A 21,480-nucleotide genomic window follows, 5' to 3' on the forward strand; every position below is an offset into this window, starting at 1 on the left:
ACAACCATCTGCACGAACAGTTCGACAACGTTTGCAGCAGCATGGACTGTCAGCTCGGAGACCATGGCTGCGGTTGCCCTTGACGCAGCATCACAGGCAGGAGCGCCTGCGATGGTGCACTCAACGACGAAACTGGATGCACGAATGGCAAAACGTCATTTTTTCGGATGGCTCCAGGTTCTGTTTACAGCATCATGATGGTCGCATCCGTGTTTGACGACATCGCAGTGAACGCACATTGTAAGCGTGTATTCGTCATTATGGATACAGAAAATGTTCGACTGCTGCCCTGGACAGCACATTCTCCAGATCTCTCACCAATTGAAAACGTCTGGTCAATGGCGGTCGAGCAAGTGGTTCGTCACAATACACCAGTCACTAATCTCGATGATATGTGGTATCGTGTTGAAGCTGCATGGGCAGCTGTAGCTGTACACGCCATCCAAGCTCTGTTTGACTCAATGCCCAGGCGTATCGAGGTCGTCATTACGGCCAAAGGTGGTTGTTCTGGGTACTGATTTCTCAGATTCTATGCACCCAAACTGCGTGAAAATGTAATCACATGTCAGTTCTAGTATAATATATTTGTCCAATGAATACCCGTTTATCATACGCATTTCTTCTTGGTGTAGCAATTTTAATGACCAGTAGTGTATTTATGTAGTTAGTTCCTCCATCCCGAAAATCGCGTATCTCGGTCATTTTTGCCTGTAATCGATATCGATATAGGTAAGATATACAATGTTCACCCAGAACATCATGACCACCTATCCAATAGCCGGTATGTCCTCGGGTAGCACAGGCGACGCGTCGTGGCATGGAAGCAATGAGGCCTTGGTAGATCGCTGAAGAGAATCGACACACAAACATCACCTATTTCCAGTAAATTCCGGGGAGGGGGTGCGTCGTCTGCTGTCGCGCTCACTCATGTTGTGGAAGTAGGTTTTTGTGTTTTCTCACTCATTATGTTGTTTGTTCAAAATGGCTCTGAGCACTATGGGGCTTAACTTCTGAGGTCATCAGTCCCCTAGAGCTTAGAAATACTTAAAAATAACTAACCTAAGGACATCACACACATCCATGCCCGAGGCAGGATCGAAACTGCGACCGTAGCTGTCGCGCGGTTCCAGACTGTAGCGCCTAGAACCGCGCAGCCACTTGTATGAGTGTTCTTCCACATAAGTATTCCACATTAAACCACAAAATGCAATGGCATAATCGCAGAATTCTTTCCATTTATTTCAGTTGCCTGCACACCAAAGGAACTAAATAAATTATTTCATCTTCCGTGCACTCACGAGTATTTTCAGTTTATACCTCGTACGATACGCTTGTAACTCTATGACGAAAGTGAAAACACGTTTGCACGCATGAAGGTGAGCTGCTATCTATTGGAAATTTGTGGGAAAAATGTCCAGTCTTCAAAGGTATTCGTCGTTCTAAAGACGTGCCGTTAAACTCCTGCAGCAGAATGTGAACACGTTCGGTACTCGGGTAAAACAAGGAGTTTATTGCCCGTGCCTGTGTTTACGCTATGCAGTCTCTCACTGCTCACACAAATGCCACCAGGCGACGACACGGCACGCTCTTCAGAAACTTTTTGCTAGCTACGAGACGAGCAGTTTTCGTGTTCATTTTATACACTTACACATACAGTTTCGAGTTGTAAATTGTATGTTTTCTACACCTGGAAATTTTATTATCATCTGTGTTAACTTACTCTGCCAAAAGTGTATATTTTATGATCTGGCCCTTGAGTACGGAACTATAGGGTCGACCACGTTTTAAAATGCAGTGGAACAACCCATCGAGTATTTCCTTCGTGGTCGTGCGGTAGCGTTCTCGCTTCCCACGCTCGGGTTCCCGGGTTCGATTCCCGGCAGGGTCAGGGATTTTCTCTGCCTCGTGATGGCTGGGTGTTGTGTGATGTCCTTAGGTTAGTTAGGTTTAAGTAGTTCTAAGTTCTATGGGACTGATGACCATAGATGTTAAGTCCCATAGTGCTCAGAGCCAGTATTTCCTTATTTACAGCTTTACCATAACCCCATTGTCGATGTCGCCAAACTACATTCAGTGAATCGACTACGATTCAGCAATATGTGTCACACGCGGACCCAGTCGCATCGAAGAAATATTCCACATCAAGCATTTATCATTTTTATGTTGACCACGATCAGTAAGAAATACCGTTCTTTCGAAAATCTCTTACTTATTCTCGTTTCAAAACTGTTCGCTGTAAAACACCCATTTCTAATAACCTCTCAGTTAGAAATTTCAGTCATAACATCAGACTTTTTGGAGACAGTGCAGTTGTGTGTGAAGGAATGTTATCTCGTAAAAATTGTAATAAAATAGTCAGATGTTGGTAAAACACAAATCTAGGTGATAATCTGAGCAGCCACCTTAGATTGTTTGCAGATGACGCTGTAATTTACCGTCTAGTCAAATCATCAGACGATCAATTCCAATTACAAAATGATCTAGAGAGAATTTCTTATGGTGCGAAAAGTGGCAATTGGCACTAAACAAAGAAAAGTGCGAGGTCATCCACATGGGTACTAAAAAAAAGTACGATAAATTTTGGGTCTACGATAAATCGTACAAATCTAAGGGCTGTCAATTCGACTAAATACGTAGGAATTACAATTACGAGCAACTTAAATTGGAAAGACCACATAGATAATATTGTGAGGAAGGCGAAACAAAGACTGCGCTTTGTTGGCAGAACACTTCGAAGATGCGACAAACCAACTAAAAAGACAGCCTACATTACACTTGTCCGTCCTCTGCTGGAATATTGCTGGGCGGTGTTGGATCATCACAAGGTAGGATTGACAGAGGACATCGAAAAAGTGCAAAGAAGGGCAGCTCGTTTCGGGCTACCGCGCAATAGGGGTGAGAGTGTCATTGATATGATACGCGATTTAGGGTGGCAGTCACTGAAACAAAGACGGTCTTCTTTGCGGCGAGATCTATTTACGAAATTTCAATCTCCAACTTTCTCTTCAGAATGCGAAAATATTTGGTTAACACCCACCTACGTAGGGAGAAATGATCATCATAATAAAATATGAGAAATCAGAGCTCGAACGGAAACATTTAGGTATTCCTTTTTCTCACGCGCCATTCGAGAGTGGAATGGTAGAGAAGTGTTATGAAAATGAACCCTCTGCCAGGCACTTAAATGTGAACTGCAGAGTGACCATGTAGATGTAGATGTACAGAGAAGGGTAACTCGCTCTCAATTTAGAGAAGTATAAATTTATGCACTTCGTGAAACGTAAAACTGCAGTGTCATTTGTCTCCATAAATAATACGTCTTGCGTGAAGTGAGGTGGGTGGTTGGGGGTGGATATAATTATGTTTATGAAACACTACAAATACAACACGTTACCATGCCTAACTCGGTGCAGAAAAACAGTTGGCATTTAAAACAGCTTTCAGTCATGTCAGAATGGATGTATACAGATTTTGTACGTTTAAAAGGAAATCTTACACAATTCTTCCTGCAAAATAGTGGCAAATTGAGTTAACGATGATGGAGGTGGACAGCCATCACACACCCATTTCTCCAGAGTAGACAACACTGAGATCTGGTGACTGTGGGTCTAGGAGATATGCGACATTTTATCCTCGTGCTCGCAAAACCAGTCCTGCGCGATGTGAGCGGTGTAAACGGGAGCCCTATCGTCTTGGAAAGCCGCTGGGAAACAAATATTGTTGCGTACGATGAACCTGATCAACCAAAATGGTTACATAATCCCTGGCAGTAATGCGACCTGGGGCCAATGGAATACCACAATATGGCTGTCCAAATCATCAGCGAACCTCCACGCCCACCGTGTTTCACTCTTGAGACGTAAACTCGGCCAGGAGTTGAAACACTTTGACAGATGACGCATCCGACCAAATGACTTTTTCCATTGCAGCGTAGTCCGGAAATTATGGCTTCAACACCGCGTTTGTATGTTACGGGCATTTGCATTGCTCATATATGGTCCTGAAATTCCACTTCGCCCTACAATTCCCTGCTTATGCAGCTCTCTCCGTGTTGCTTTGCTGCCGACAATGTTCGCGAGCGCGACATTCAGTTCTGCAGTGACTTTTGTAGGTATCTTCCTCTTATTTTTTCGTCCCTATCCTCTACAGTCATCGTCTGTCACGGTCACTCAACACACATTTTCGGCCGTGTTGTGACTTAGCGGATGATGTTTCCCTTTTTCCTTGTATGCAGTATAAATCTTGGATGGGATGCCTCTTGAAGCAGCAAACACTTCGGCTACCTTGGTTACGGAAGTACCTAACACACGTGCACCAACAATTTGCCAACGTCAGAAGTCACTTAGCTCCGACATAATGCACTCACAACCCTACAGAGCACTGTTCGCACGACTGACACTTGAGACGTATTGACGACAAAGCGCAGGGTCTGTTCGTGGTCAAATACAACACTGCAACCTGTAGTCTTAACTTGCATCTGCATTTATCTTCAAACAAGCGTTTTATGTCCAACCCCTGTATGTTTACAATGCGTTCACATTCGGGGAAGCAAATGGTAATAACTACGTGATAAAGGTCGTATAGATTATGTTTCCGTGTATTATGCAGACAGTTTTGCGATAAGAATTCTCCTGTTTTTAATTTTTTTCTTGGTGTCAGGAGGCGTAGAAATTTATTCTTTTTCTTTAATCGAGTCAATGAAGTTTTTGTAATTTAGTTCCGTCTCTTCACCAAAAATTTCGTTCGGACTTGCGTTTGTATTGCCAACGGTCTTTCCGCAGTGTTAATAACGGTTCCCGTCACGTCACCGAAGTTAGGGCCATCGGTTTGGGCTAGCATTTGGAGGGGTGACCCCGAGCGCTGTTGGCACGAGGGGTGCACTCAGTCGTTGTAAGTAGCGGATCCGGTTTCGTAAACTTCATACGGCTGGCAGAGCGGTGTGCTGACCACGAGCCACTTCATATCCGCATCCCGTGACGCTTTTGGGCTGAGGATGACATGGCGGACGGTCGGTACTGCTGGGCCTTCATGGCCTTTTAGGATGGAGTTTAGTTTTTATGCGTTTGTATGGATACATATGTTGAGTTCTTCCAGGATATTCATCGTAGTTTCTTTGGATACACGATGTAGTGTTTCTGGATGCGTAGGTGCACGTAAAGTGTAGAGTGATTTCTTTCACAATTTCGAGTATGTTCTCTGAACCTAACTGCACAGTAACTACCTGTATGTCCGATGCCAGTTTGGTTATAATCATCGCATGAGAGCTGATATGTTCCTAGGTTCTAGAAAATTAAGATTTTTGCTTTTCCTGGTTGTACATTTTTTGCTACGGCACGCCATTTTTACCTTAGTTTTCTTTTTTTAACAGATTTCTAGTTTTCCTTAAATTTGTCCAATGTATAATGTGGTGTGCGATTTTTCTTCTCTTTTCAGCGTTTAGTTTTGTGTTTTTGGTTACGTGCATTGTCCAAATAGTCTCAGCATTATTGCAAGATTAAAAGCATTCTGCTGTGCTGTAAATCGTGATGTACCATTTATTTCAGTGTTGCGTCAGTGTCCAGCGATAAGTTCGTGATTCGGTTGATCTTCGGCCTAAAGGATGCATGTTTATGCGAATTTGGACGAGGGAGTGATTGTTAATGATAATGTATGTCGTAGTGGGTTTCCTATACACTTCGAACGTAACGTAGTTGTTATTATTATTGCCTATTATCTAGAAAGTTTGACTCGTTTTATTCTACTTCTATGGTGGATTTTACTTTAGGGTGTAAGCTGTTCCATTTTTGGTGCATCATTTGTATATCATTGTCATTGCCATTTACAAATAGCAACATGTCGCTTACGGGTATGTGGTTGTATATAATTTTATCGTAAGTGGGCCAGCTGGAACTGCGGCCCCCTGCAGAAAAGAAACTTTGGGTTGGGCTGTGTTGTTTTGGGGAAGGAGACGAGACAGCGAGGTCAACGGTCTCATCGGATTGGGGAAGGAAGTCGGCCGTGCCCTTTTGAAGGAATCATCCCGGCGTTTACCTGGAGTGATTTAGGAAAATCACGGAAAACCTGAATCAGGATGGTCGGAAGCGAGATTGAACCGTCATCCTCCCTAATGCGAGTCCAGTGTCTAACCACTGCGCCACCTCGGTCGGTAAGAAACTTTGAGAATGAATCAGTTATGGTTCAACAAGTGCCCTCTGCCATACATTTTATAATGATCTGCAGCATACAGATGCAGTTGCAGGGATATTGGCGAACTCTGGGCGTGTTAGCAACTACCACAACAATGAGCTGTAGCGAGAGTTAGGCGACACTGCAATGGCAAAGATATAATTATCGTACGGAGTGTGGCGAGATTCAAAACAGGGGCTGAACGGCCAACGTGTGACGAGAGGCGAAGTGGGCGCTGTCGTGTCCAACACCGCCGGCTACCGCTCGTAACGGAACTCGTAACTGCGTTGAAGGCCTTGTCCATGAGGTGTCTGTGGGAAGCAGAACGAAACGACACGCCACGCAACCACCTCGTAGTAGGACCGCTACCGCACCGCCGCTAGCCGAAATTGTCCAACACTCGGAGAGAGCTTATAATATGCCGGCTGGGCACTAAGTTCCTACGATGTTAACACCCGTCAGCTTTCCCTCGGGTGATATCTTACATTATCCCCACCAAGGTGAAACGAGTTCCTGCTGAAGCGTCATCAGACTGCGGGATTTGTATTTCTTCAGCATCCAGCAAGGGCACTGAATCGTTAAAATATTTGAGCGAGGCGTTCTTCTCAATTTTATTGCCTTGGCGATTGCAGACAACCTGCTTTGTTGACGAGTTAGGCAACCTTTTAGTTATGTTTCGCCTTAAATCTCTTTCAGCACAGGTGGCAGCAGAATACTGTTTTGTCGATTATTTTATGTCATCAGAAATGTCATCATATCAAATTTGTCCCCTATATCCAAGTTCAACAACAAGTACATGCACAACGGTATCCACTTCACTGTATAGTGGATGGGGAATGAGTCACACTGAAAGAATGTGGTTCCGCCTCCATTTCTTCAATTTCTTGTGAGTGTTATGCAGAAACAATGAGCTAATTCTATGCTTCTATACGAATACGTTCACCGATCGTATCCAAAACTTATGGACGAAAGTAACTTCGTAGATGTGTCACTGCCAGATAGCACAGCTCCGTGAAGCTTGAGCCATACATAGAAAGAGCTACTACACACTATACACTGGGAGACCAAGAACCTTGTACACTTGCCTAATACCGTGTAGGGCTCCAGCGACCACGTTGAAGTGCAGCAAAACGACGTGGCTTGGACTCGACTAATGGCTGAAGCAGTGCTGGAGGGAACTGTCTACAGTATCCTGCAGGGCTGTCCATAAATCGGTAAGGGTACGAGGGGATGGAGATCTCTTCTGAACAGCACAGGCGGCCGGATTGCCAGGCGGTTCTAGGCGCTACAGTCCGGAGCCGAACGACCGCTAAGGTCGCAGGTTCGAATACTGCCTCGGGTATGGATGTGTGTGATGTCCTTAGGTTAGTTAGATTTAATTAGTTCTAAGTTCTAGGCGACTGATGACCTCAGAAGTTAAATCGCATAGTGCTCAGAGTCATTTGAGCAATTTGAACAGCACATTGCGAGACATCCCAGATATGCTCAATACTATTCATCTCTGGGGAGCTGGTGGCCAGCGTAAGTGTTTAAACTCAGAACAGTGTTCCTGGAGCCATTCTGTAGCAATTATGGACGTGTTGGGGGTTGCATTGTCCTGCTGGAATTGCCCACGTCCGTTGGAATGCACAATGGACATGAATGGATGCAGGATATCAGACACAATGCTTACGTACGTGTCACCTGTCCGAGTTGTATCTAGACGTATCAGGGGTACCATATCACTCCAACTGCAAACGTTCCACACCATTACAGAGCCTCAACCAGCTTTAACAGTCTCCCGCTGACATGCACGGTCCATAGATTCATGAGGTTGTCTCCATATCCATACACGTTAATCCGCTCGATGCAATTCGAAACAAGACTCGTCCGACCAGGTAACATGTTTCCAGTCATCAGCACTCCATTGTCGGTGTTGACGGGCTCAGGCCAGGCGTAAAGCTTTGTGTCGTTCTGTCATCAAGCGTACACGAGGGGGCCTAAAGCTCCGAAAGCCCATATCGATGATGTTTCGTTAAATGGTTCGTACGCTGACACTTGTTGATGGCCCAGCATTGAAATCCGCAGCAATTTGCGGAAGGGTTGCACTTTTGCCACGTTGATCGATTCTCTTACGAGTTGCAGTGACTGTCTCCAGTGGGGAGCTGCACATTTAAATTGACTCACGCCCTCGATGATATAGACTTTCCATGCACGCAACGACTGTATTGGGTACCTTTTCATCAGCTTACTGATTTCCCGCTTGTCGCCGGAAGTGGCCGAGCCTTCGCGATGTTATGTCGGGCGAGGCAACTAGCGTGACGTCACAAGTTCGTTGCGGGGCCTGTATTTCCCGTGGGCACCGCCTCCACCATGTGAGTCCAGCTTTCTGTGCACGACTGGGAGATTTCTGGCAACATGATCCCATACTTTCACTCACTTCCACCGAGTAGTTAATAGGCGCATTTTTACGTTACTTTATCTATATCGTCCTTAAGTTTTGCAGAGCAGTGTAGGAAGAGGTAATAAATTCTATCGACAAGAGATAGTAATTTTGAAAGCAATGTCTATTTTAGTGATTCCTAATTGGGTTGTCTGAGCCCTTCTACAACACTATCGTCGTGAGTAAACAAACGCATGACGAACCACTTAGCTGTTAATTGATTCTCTTCAACATCCTCTATGAACCTAGATGTGGTAACCCAGTAGCCACACGAGTGATGCTCAAAATGGATCGGATGATCTTTTTGTAGCCAGCCTCACTCGTACGTGGAGTACACTTTCCGACAAATGTGGCCGTGAATCTTATCCTGGCATCTGCGGCTCACCAATTTTCGTGATAGTTCCGCATTTATTTCGAAGCGTGCGTGAGGCGCACCGAACATGATAATAATCTCTCGTCAGTTTGTGTGTATTACACTGTGTATCAGTGGGCAAAATTTGCGTAAGTGCTCATAATATTCATGTCTCCTTTTTAAACTAGTTCTGCACGCGAACAGTATAGGAAGATTACGGATGTTATCTGACGTCGTGCCAACGTATCCCCATAGCCTTCCGTGAGGCAATCGATTTTCACTCTCCTGCCTACATGTAAGGTCGAAATAGATTTTTCCAGCCTCATTAAATTATCGGTTTTCCGAGTATCGAACTGTGTCTGCAGATCAGCTGTTACGACTTCGTCAGCACTATTGAGTGAGGTTATCCGTACCTTCCTAATATTTTTAACGAAGACGGAGCACGATTTCGTCCTGGACGTCAGAGATTCTTAGGAAGTAGAAAGCGAGATTGTTAAAGAAAAGATGTTCATAAATCTACAGACAGTGTGTTTAACTTCCCCATGCTTCATCTGAACCTGAAATGGCTCGAAAATTAGCTAACGGAAATGAACAAATATTTCAGGAGTGAGTGGTCGCAGTTAATACCCTTTCACTGTGTTTTACATCATCCTAGCATTACTGTACAATTTCTTACACTATTACCGAGCGAGGTGGCGCAGTGGTTAGCACACTGGACTCGCATTCGGGAGGACGACGGTTGAATCCCGTCTCCGGCCATCCTGATTTAGGTTTTTCGTGATTTCCCTAAATCGTTTCAGGCAAATGCCGGGATGGTTCCTTTGAAAGGGCACGGCCGATTTCCTTTCCAATCCTTCCCTAACCCGAGCTTGCGCTCCGTCTCTAATGACCACGTTGTCGACGGGACGTTAAACACTAACCACCACCATCTTACACTATTATTCTACGAAGGTTATTCGGAAAGTAAGGAACGATCGGTCGCGAAATGGAAAATACAGCGAAAATCTGATGAAGCTTTGAACGTATGCTTTGGGCACTGTGTCTAGTCGCCTGTCGATTTCATCATGTCGCTTTTTTCAGTTCTGAGCGCACAGCGAGAACGTAAAAATGGCTAGAAATTAGCGTCTCCTGCTAAGTATGAGGGCCTGGCGAAAGATTTCGCCTGAAGCTATGCAATCTACATAACATAACTGCCATGCAGTTCTCACGACAATTCTCGGCCGCACTCTGCAGAGGCAATGAAGATGCTCCTGCAGCGTTTTCGATGGGATGTGTTTGATCACCCACAATACAGCCCGTAATTGCCTACCTCTGAGGTTCAGCTCTGCTCAAATGAGCCGCTGGCTATGAAGACAATACTGTGACACAGACAACGAGCTGCAGGCCAGAGCAGAAAATTGTCGAAAAGCACTGACGGCTGTCTTCTATAACGAGGGAATTGAAAAGTTGGTACAACGCTACGACAGATGCCTGCTACTATTCGAAAGGTAGCGGCAGCCCGTCACATGGGGTTCACTGTTGGCTCGATCCAGCAAATAAATACCAGCACTGGCGGCTGGTTCGATAGTGATGTAAACGTAAGTTATGAAAAGATTTCTGTGCATCGATGCTGAGAAACTACTCTAAGGCACGGTTACAGGCAGTGGGAAAACTTGCCTGCCCTTACGCTGTGTGGGTGCGCAGCCGGCGCGCGGTGAAAGGTTAAGCCGGCCGAGTGCAGGCCAGCTCCCGGCATTCCTCGCCGCCGCAGCGGGCGCCTTTCGTATTTGCTTACGTAACTGTGCTGGCTGGTCCAGCGCAGACATCGCGTCTCAGCGACGTCCGCTTCATTGCTCACCCCTTCATTACTCACGCTGCGTGTGTCACATACCGGCATGCCACGGCCCGGCAAGTGCTTCTTCTCTACCGGTACGTAATAGACGCGGACGTGCGACGAAGACTGCCTCGCCTTCAAGAGAACACGGTCTCAAGTTTTAAGCGCGAGACTTGCGTGGGAGAGAAGGTAGACGGCATTTTCCAAGTATCGTACCAATGATCGTTCCGTTTCATGTCCCAACAAACTATTATATCCGCTTTACTGATTCCAATTTTGACTCATTACTACTGTAGGCATAAAAGAGCACGTTTCTGCGTTTTCTGAAATACAGAATTTTACATTTCTGAACATTTAAAGCAAATTGCCAAACTTTGCACCACACTGGAAACTTCTCAAGATCTCACTCGATATAATCTTTATAAATTATATATGCTGTATTAAACTACATCAAACTTTCAGACACAATTAAATTATCGCTCATTGCATCATCTGAGAAAAGTCTGCTATTACTAGTAATATTGTCTGCCAGGTCATTAATAACATGACAAGGCTCCCAACACACTTCCACATCTGTTGATGGCTCTCGAACAGATTATATGATTGCACCAGTGAAGTAAGAAAACGACGCATTGGGAAAAAGAACTATAGGTACAATTACAGGAACACAGCTGTGATTAAGGGACTGCAAGAGGGATACCCTTATGATTACAGAACGTATTTAAGAATGGACGGTGAAAATGCACTCTAAAGCCGTCGGCACACGGACCCTGTTGTCGAACGTTAACATTGAGCATGCCAAGTTCAACGTGCTGCTGAACGCTCAGGAACGGCGCGACTTGTGCATGCGGAACGTTGGCCCCAACGTGGTATACGCGATCGCAACGCACTCCAGCTGCAGTTGAGGGATGTTTCTAGTTCGTAAATCACACGGTGTACTCAACGGGCGCGCGTAAAATTCCCACGTTAGTTATGTTAAAACGGACATTTCCTCCATCGTCCACGAAAAGGAAAATACCATGTCCAATCAGTAAAGACACAGGTTTATACAAGTTCCATTACAAACAGTACGGTACAAATTTGGAATACTTCTTCACATAAGATAAACATTATTTCATGATTCCCACATTTTAGTAAAACCCCAAGGTCTGTCTTACTTCATCACTGTTCCTACCCTGTAGCACAATCATTGCAACATGTGAATTACGAAGCGTAAAAGAAAAAGAAGCAAAATATTACAGCACCATCTATCACAAAGTGAAAAAAGTGGTCCAACTAAAACATTCATATTTCTTTACGTACTACACGAATATGTAATAAAAAATGGGGGTTCCTATTTTTAAAAAAACGCAGCTGATACCAGTTTGACCTATGGCAGCGCCATCTAGCGGGTCATCCATAGCGCCATCTGGTTTCCCCCTTCAAGCTAGACGAGTTTCGTTCTTTGTAGTTTTTTCGTTTGACGCTTATTTTGTGTCAGATATTTGGCCCAGTCACGATCATTGGACCACCCTGTAAATGCAGACTGAAGCGACGCATGAAAATTTGTACCGAGGCAGCGATTTGATTCTGGGACTCCTGCTAATAAGGCAGATGCGCAAACCACTACCTCACCCTGGCACAGTGATTTTGCACAACTAGCATGCCACCCGCCCTAGCCACAGTTCGCCCCCCCCCCCCCCCCCCCCCGGCGGGGTTTCGAGTCCTCCCTTGGGCATGAGTGTGCGTGTTGTCCTTAGCGTAAATTAGTTTAAGTTAGATTAAGTAGTTTGTAAGCCTAGGGACCGATAACCTCAGCACTTTAGTCCCATAGGGACTTACCGCCATCACCACCATGCCACCCGCCTCAATCCAAATTCCCATTCACGCCTCAGATCCAACTGTGTTGGAATAGTAACTCAGTATCGATCAGAATGGGGAATCCTGCCTGAAATCCAGGTATAGGTGCATTAATCAAAAGAAAGTGTGTGGTTCCTGAGTCCTAAGTCTCAAACATCAGTGATGTATATGTGCTGACTGAAGTGACGAATGGGAATATCAAGTGGGCTAAGGCGTGAATGGGAATCTGGATTGAGGAGGGAAATGTGCTAGGATAGTCCATGCAATTGTGCGAAGTCACCGTGCAGCGTGGCATAGTGATTAGCATATCTGCTTTGTGAGCAGGAGACCTGGGTTCGAATCCTGCCTCAGTACAAATTTTCACTCCTTCCTTTGTCTGCATATATACACTAGTATATAAAGTTTTGATAAGGAACACAAGTCTGGAAATGTACCGTTTGGATTTAAAATTAGTTTGACGATCGGACCACTTTCAGATCTCCCATTTCATGTTAAGGACGTAGTGGAGTACTGCACTCTGACCGGTTTGCCACTGCAGGATACGGGTATTTAATGGGCTACGGCAGCGGGCGACCGACGACAGTGCCTTTATTAACACCAAAACATCGCCTGCAGCAGCTCTACTGGGCTCGAGACTCTAGTCGACTGGGAAACAGTGGGCTGGTCAGATGCGTCTCGCTTTCAGTTGGTAAGAGCTGATGGTAGGGTTCGAGTGTGGCGCGGACTCCATGAACATATGGCCCCTTGTTGTCAACAAGGCACTCAGCAGGCTGGTGGGTCTCCATAATGGTGTGGGCTGTGCTTACATGGTATGGACTGGGTCCTCTGGTCCAACTCAACCGATCTTTGACTGGAAATAATTATGTTCAGATACTTAGAGGCCATTTGCAGCCCCTCTGAAAGGGCACGGCCAACTTCCTTCTACATCCTTCCCTAATTCGATGAGACCGATGATCTCGCTGTTTGGTCTCCTCCCCTAAATCCAACGATCTGACCCCCCCAAATCGCCCGACATGAATCCCATCGAACATTTGTGGGACATAAGCGAGGTGTCAGTTCGCACACAAAATCCTGCACCGGCAGCACTTTTGCAATTAAGAACGGCTATAGAGGCAGCGTGACTCAATGTTTTTGCAGACGACTTCCGACGATTTGTTGAAAAAATTGTTCAAATCGCTCTAAGCACTATGGGACTTAACATCTGAGGTAATCAGTCCCCTAGACTTAGAACTACTTAAACCTCAGCTGCCGACAGGTGTTGTTGATATACCTCGATGTGGACAGCTGAAAATGTGTGCCCCGACCGGGACTCGAACCCGGGATCTCCTGCTTACAGGGCAGACGCTCTATCCAGCTGAGCCACCGAGGACACAGATGAATAGCGCGATTGAAGGGACTTATCCCTTCCACGCTTCCCGTGAGACCCACATGCCCAACTGTCCACAAATCTACATATGTATTGTACCTTATAGACATTTGCCCAAGCACTCATTACTCGCGCACGTTTTGGCGATGCCCGTAAGAGTTTGGGCACAGACGAAGTTCAATGGCTGGGTAGCCTTTAACTATATATACAGGGTGTTTCAAAAATAACCGGTATATTTGAAACGCCAATGCAAACTAAACGAGCAGCGTTAGAAATACACCGTTTGTTGCAATATGCATGGGACGACAGTACATTTTCAGGCAGACAAACTTTCGAAATTACAGTAGTTACAATTGACAACAGATGGTGCTGCGGTCTGGGAAACTCTATAGTACGATATTTTCCACATATCCACCATGCGTAGCAATAATATGGCGTAGTCTCTGAATGAAATTACCCGAAACCTTTGACAACGTGTCTGGCAGAATGGCTTCACATGCAGATGAGATGTACTGCTTCACCTGTTCAATTGTTTCTGGATTCTTGCGGTAAACCTGATCTTTCAAGTGTCCCCACAGAAAGAAGTCACAGGGGTCCATGTCTGGCGAATAGGGAGGCCAGTCCACGCCGCCTCCTGTATGTTTCGGATAGCCCAAAGCAATCACACGATCATCGAAATATTCATTCAGGAAATTAAAGACGTCGGCCGTGCAATGTGGCCGGGCACCATCTTGCATAAACCACGAGGTGTTCGCAGTGTCGTCCAAGGCAGTTTGTACCGTCACAAATTCACGAAGAATGTCCAGATAGCGTGGTGCAGTAATCGTTTCGGATCTGAAAAATGGGCCAATGATTCCTTTGGAAGAAATGGCGGCCCAGACCAGTACATTTTGAGGATGCAGGGACGATGGGACTGCAACATGGGGCTTTTCGGTTCCCCATATGCGCCAGTTCTGTTTGTTGACAAAGCCGTCCAAGTAAAAATAAGCTTAGTCAGTAAACCAAATGCTGCCCACATGCACATCGCCGTCATCAATCCTGTGCACTATGTCGTTAGCGAATGTCTCTCGTGCAGCAATGGTAGCGGCGCTGAGGGGTTGCCGCATTTGAATTTTGTATGGATAGAGGTGTAAACTCTGGCGCATGAGACGATACGTGGACGTTGGCGTCATTTGGACCGCAGCTGCAACACGGCGAACGGAAACCCGAGGCCGCTGTTGGATCACCTGCACTAGCTGCGCGTTGCTCTCTGTGGTTGCCGTACGCAGTCGCCCTACCTTTCCAGCACGTTCATCCGTCATGTTCCCAGTCCGTTGAAATTTTTCAAACAGATCCTTTATTGTATCGCTTTTCGATCCTTTGGTTACATTAAACCTCCATTGAAAACTTCGTCTTGTTGCAACAACACTGTGTTCTAGGCGGTGGAATTCCAACACCAGAAAAATCCTCTGTTCTAAGGAATAAACCATGTTGTCCACAGCACACTTGCACGTTGTGAACAGCACACACTTACATCAGAAAGACGATGTACAGAATGGCGCACCCACAGACTGCGTTGTCTTCTATATCTTTCACATCACTTGCAGCGCCATCTGTTGTTGAAAATTGTAACTACTGTAATTTTGAAAGTTTGTCCGCCTGAAAATGTACTGTTGTCCCAAGCATATTGCAACAAACGGTGTATTTCTATCGCTGCTCGTTTAGTTTTTATTGCCGTTTCAAATATACCGGTCATTTTTGAAACACCCTGTATCACACACATCCATGCCCGAAGCAGGATTCGAACCTGCGACCGTAGCAGCGGCGTGGTTCCGGACTGAAGTGCCTAGAGCCGCTCGGCCACATCGGCCGGCGACGATTTGTTGAGGCCATGGCACGTTGAGCTGCTACACTACGCCGGACAAAAGGAGGCGTCCCATGACTTTTGTCACCTCGGTGTGTTTTACAACCTACCCTGCTGTCATCCTCCAAATACGAGAAATCATCAACTGGTCCTATGACTTCTTGCCGCAGTGGCTACACTGGTTCCTGTGAGATCACCGAAGTTAAGCACTGTTGGGCGTGGTCGGCACTTGGATGGGTGACCATCCAGGCCGCCATGCGCTGTTGCCATTTTTCGGGGTGCCCTCAACCTCGTGGTGCCAATTGAGGAGCTACTCGACCGAATAGTAGCGGTATCGGTCAAGAATACCATCATTACAACCGGGAGAGCGGTGTGCTGACCCCACGCTTCTCCTATGCGCATCCTCCATGAGGATGACACGGCGGTCGGATGGTCCCGATGGGTCACTCGTGTCCTGTAGACGGAGTGGTGGTCCTATGACTTCATTTCTTACTCGAACCGTTTTCTTTTCAGTGTGTTATCTGTGCAATATATTAGTCGCACTATAAGCAGCGTTCTGGCCTATTTTCGAACCGAGGCAAACAGAATAACTTCACCAATAAAAAGAGTTTGATGAAGGTATATTCTCTTTTACCGGTAGGAGAGCGAGGACTTTATGTATGGTTGTAAAAAACAGGTTTGATGCCTGATGCCGTAGAGCCTCATTGACTGCCTCCTCTATCAGTTCTGAGTTTCCAAATACCTCGCTGATGTACACAGTCCACGGCGATGGGAAAAAAAATAGCAAAGGGGAAAGCTGCATGAACTTTGTCGAACGGACTGCAATTTCTAGATGAAAATGGAAAGAGATCGGAACGGTGGAATGACGGAGGCACAGAGTTCGTTTCGGGGATGAGCGAGTACTATGGGACTTATCTGAGGTCATCAGTCCCGTACAACTTAGAACTACTTAAACCTAACTAACTAAGGATTCGAACCTACGACCGTAGCAGTCGCCCGGTTCCGGACTGAAGCGCCTAGAACCGCTCGGCCACTACGGCCGGCAATGAGCGTCCATCTAGGAATACATCTCCCCCCGACCGCCCTGTTGCGGTAACGTAGGTTGCCTCTGGTTTCCATAGACGAAACGAGTCCTGGGATGTTCCGGAAACAAGATCCGTTTCCCTGTACTTGGAGCGTCCAACTCGGGGAATATTCGATTTTCAATGATTGAGATGTGGATTACACATTAGAAACTTTCCTTTCTTTTTTCGATAAAAATTGCATTGTTAAATATGGGAATAGTTAAAAAAAAGTGTGTATGTACCCATAGTATCTACACAGTCATCTGAGCGCTCAGTGGGACTGACTGCCACGCGAAAGACCTGGTTTCGAGATCGGTACTCCAAAGAATTTCTCCTTTATTGGAGGGCTGGAATGGAAGACACGCAACATCATGCCACTGCTGAGGTAAACATGTAGGAAAAACTGTTGTTGCGGTTCGAAATCTGAAAAAATGTTCGCGACAGCGGTGTGTTGATGAAACTGCCCTCCATAGAGACGTCAAGTCACGCGGTTGGTAGAGAATGTCACAGCAGTCGGTTAACTGGACGAAGTACCCACGATCTGATTTCGGAGTTGCTTTATTATACATGAACGATGTGGGCTGTGACAGGGTATAGTTACGAGAAAGGAGTTACGTCTTTTAAGTAGCTGACCTAATGCGGTACTTCCTTCGTTATTTTCTTCCTGTAGCGTTCGACGCATTTTAAATTAGTCACAAACAGTGAGGTAAAACCAGAAGCATGTGTATCGTACTCTTGGTTATCAAATAAAATTGACATCAGGAAGCATTTAATAGTGGCATAAGTTTTTTAACGTGTCATTGTACCAGCAGTCCGAATTTTTTACGTACTGAACGTGATTGGGAAACACGAGACAACGAAAGATACGGCTTTGGAGTAACAAGAAAAAAAATAGCTCTGCTGAAGAGTATAGAAAGGTAGGATCACAGAGTATCAGAAATAAGTAGTTCTGCACCTTAGATCTAATGCCAACATTACACCTTGTACACCAGGCATGTTCAGATTTACTTGTTTGTACGTTTTTTCTTTTTTTTTTTTTTTTTCAGCAGTCTCGGTGAAATAACGCGAACTTTTTCACCATCTGGGAAACTCCCCACACATCCACCAGCAGCTATAAAACTGACATACGAAAGCGTCTGTAACTGCACATCCGCTCACATAAAACGAATGAACTACGTAAGAACAACAAACAATGAGACCTTGGCGTCAAAAGAAAAACAAAGCAAAAAGAAAGTTATAGTCTGCATGTCGCTCAGGTTCCCAAACCCCTCCGAGTGATTGACTCGGAGAATGGCGTTCTTGCACACTCTACGTCACGAAATATAGCTTGTTGTCATACCGTATACACGAAAAACAGAATCATGCATACGTTGACAGTCATTTGACGTCAGAAATAAATCTTTTAGGAATATCCAATATCTTTACGATAAAAAAGATAACCCCAGCAGTTTCTTTTATTCCCGTTTGAAAAATAAGTTTGATTTCTCTGTATCCGCTCTGAATTCTGTCTTGTTCCTATTTTATTTAGTCTTTTTTTATTTATCCAGACCTTTATCGTAACTATGTACCATATTTTGTGTGATTTTTATTGCCCTAGTGGCATCTCTTGATGTGTTGTGTGTGTGTTACCCGTCTGTACACACTGACATTTTATTTTTTTACCATTTGAGTGTACCTCAGTTTCGAAAATTGACGCAGAAATGGACGCCATTGAACGAGCTTTTTCTACTCCTACGTAAGTTTCTTATTGTATTTCAATGAAACCAGGGAAATGCTGAAGTGGGAGATGAAAAAATAAATAAATAAAACAAGAAGAGTTCACATATACAATACACATACACTAAGAAACGAGGTTAAGAGAGGGAAATATGACAAAAGACGTCACACATGTAATGGACGTCACATGTACAATATACATACACTAAGAAGCGCGGTTAAGGCAGGGAATTACGACATGTTGTTATCCATTACGTGTACCATAAATGGCGAGCCGTAAATTTAAGATGTATATGATAGGAATATAGCAGTAACGTGGAATCCTCACACAGTGGGGCGTAGGTACTTAAATACGACTGAGTGAACGCAAAGAGAAAAAGTTTCGTGTTTTGCAGAAAAATCTTTTTCTGTAGTTCGGTAATGACTGGACGGATGATGGATTCAGGTACTATTAAAGCAGTAGTGCCCTGTTACGGAGGCTGTGTGAAGGAAAACTACGGTAAGCTAATTTTTAAGAGGTAACTGAATGTTAAACAACGCATCTTACGGTCAGAAAGAAGCCAAATACGAAAAATAAATAAGAAATAAAACAAAAAGCTGCTGAGTTTTGCTAAATTCCCACATGGCATTATCGCAGTGTATCTGCCACATTGCCATAAACTCATATTGCAATACTTTTTTTTTTTATAAACTCATTGGATAGTTTGAAATTCGCAGAGCAAGGGCTTTCTGTAAGGAGTAAAGTGAGCTGAATAGAAGGCAGGATACATGTGGCGCAGGCATAGGTGCTACGTCGGCCTCCTGCGGGCCAAACAACATTCCTGCGCTCCTGCGAGACTATCTCAGTTTCACGCTTGACATTTCAAACGTTTCTATCTGGAACGACGGGAGGGAGAGAAAAAGAACTAGAGAGAGAGAGAGAGAGAGAGAGAGGGAGAGAGAGAGAGAGAGAGAGAGAGAGAGAGAGAGAGAAAGTTTGCGGCACAGAAGGGCAGCACCTAATACGCGGGGTCATTGCCCCCCACCACGACACAAAGCTGCATGGACGACTGCGTACGCATTCCGTATTAGCCGCGGCGTCCGAGGCGCGAACACAGAGCAAGATGCCGCGGCCGCTCCGACGGGAATCGGCACAAGCGAGATGACCGGAAAACGCGGACAGGGTCCGCTTCGCCTCACTCCTGTGACACGGTTCGGACACGCCGGGTGCGCGCGAGTTCATACGCCGGTCGTGACCACGAGGTTTTCTAACGAAAATATCGATGGTCACGTTAATCCGGATGACTAATGGGTCCTTCGTAGAGTAAATGAATTTGTATACAAAGCCCGTGAGCCGATAAATGGATTAAGGTGAAGGCTGACGCTCCTGCCATAGAGAAGGGGATAAAATGGTGTGCTTTTCACTTACCTTTCAGCTGTGTTAGTATGCTTGGAAAGTTTTCTTCAGTGCCGGAGCTCCTCGAATGACGGTCGGCGTACGGAAATATCCTCACAGTTTGTCATTCCACCTCGTCGGTCACAACTGCCAGTAATCACTGCGGTCAAAACACTACACAAAGTCAAGTAGGTACAGTGTGGAGAACGAACTGTGGAGGCAGCTTTGCGCTGTCACTTCTCAAGCAATGATAAAAAAAAATTGTATTTTAGTCGATGCGGAAATGTGTGACGCGCACTGATTTTCGACGCGGTAGCACCACCTCGGCAGAGAAGAGAGAACGCGGCACACGAGAAACGCGAGAGCGGCGCCGGCTCGCGGTTGTTTGTTGTTGTTGTTATTGTTGTCGCAGGCACGGCGGGAGCGTGTCGACGCCGGCGCACAGACAGCGGGCGCGCGCGCCACTGGAGACGCACGCACAGTAGCCGCGGTACGCAGAGACCGGCCGACCGGCGAACCAGCCAACCAGGCAGCAGCACAGCCCCGCTGGACTGACGCGGCGGCCGGCGGGCGCGGGCCCACACCGCCGCCTCACGCACACACTCACACACACACACGTACGTACACACACACGGCCGCGGAGGAATGCGGCGGGACGGAGACGTAGAGAGGCGCAGAAAGAGAGCGGACGAAGGAGGAGGAGCAGGAGGAACGGAGGAAGGAGGGTGGGAGGCGCGCACGCGGGCGCTGGCGCCGCCGCTGCGCCCTGGCGGCCGCCGCGCCAACCAGCCGGCGGGTAGGCGGCTGCGGACTCGCTCGCTAGGTAGGTAGGGCTCCGGAATGCGCCCTGCCCGCCCCTCCTCACGGCTCGAGGCTACATTCCAGCCGCCGCCGCGCCGCCACCGCCGACCGGACCGAGGCTAGCCTCGCGCGCCGGGTGCCAACTTTACAGGCAAAAATTCTACTCCTTCTATAGAATGAAGGATTATACCCCTCCTATAGCAGGCGAGCGACCTCGAATCCCCTCCTGCGAGCCGAGCCGAGCCGAGCCGAGCCGCCGGTATCACATTCCTGGCGTGCCGCGGCCGCGCACCCCGCCAATGGCCGAGCCGGAGCGGAGGTGCGCGCGCGCCTCCCAGCGGCAGGAACGCCAACCACTGCCTGGCGTAGAAGACTCGGCCGCACTGCGGGTCCGCCGCAGAATCGCAGTGGATGCTCTGCTACGTGTTTCGCGAGGGGCAGCTGCTACTCCTCCGCATTCCAGCGTACTTACACACCTTATTGCACTCTGAAGGATTTTTGACAAAGGTCTCTTAAGGGGGTAGGACGTCAAACGGGCCGACTTGGAGCAGGAGAGTCACCACAGGACATTTTAATTTCTACTGTGTATACTTTTACAAATAAATTCATAAAACTTTGTCACCATGACCAGGAAGGATTGAGGACTCACACTCATCGCAGTGGAAGTTCAAAAACGTAGCAAAATACCTTTTTTTTACATGTGAAATTTCATCGTTTTTTCACT

General features: G+C 46.3%; 1 protein-coding gene and 1 non-coding gene across 2 annotated transcripts in view; both read right to left on the bottom strand.

Annotated features, from left to right (window-relative positions):
• LOC126277890 (protein expanded) overlaps positions 1-20,869 on the bottom strand; it is a 443,551-nt gene extending 422,682 nt beyond the window's left edge. Inside the window, exon 1 of the mRNA XM_049977441.1 lies at positions 19,989-20,869. The gene's annotated coding sequence lies outside the window, so the exon portion shown is untranslated. The remainder of the gene's footprint in view (positions 1-19,988) is intronic.
• Positions 13,887-13,960, bottom strand: Trnat-ugu (transfer RNA threonine (anticodon UGU)). Its single transcript has one exon. It is a non-coding gene; the product is annotated as a tRNA-Thr (tRNA).
• Positions 20,870-21,480: the final 611 nt, after the last annotated feature.

This window comes from Schistocerca gregaria, chromosome 6 (assembly GCF_023897955.1).
Source record: "Schistocerca gregaria isolate iqSchGreg1 chromosome 6, iqSchGreg1.2, whole genome shotgun sequence".
Lineage (NCBI taxonomy): Eukaryota > Metazoa > Arthropoda > Insecta > Orthoptera > Acrididae > Schistocerca > Schistocerca gregaria.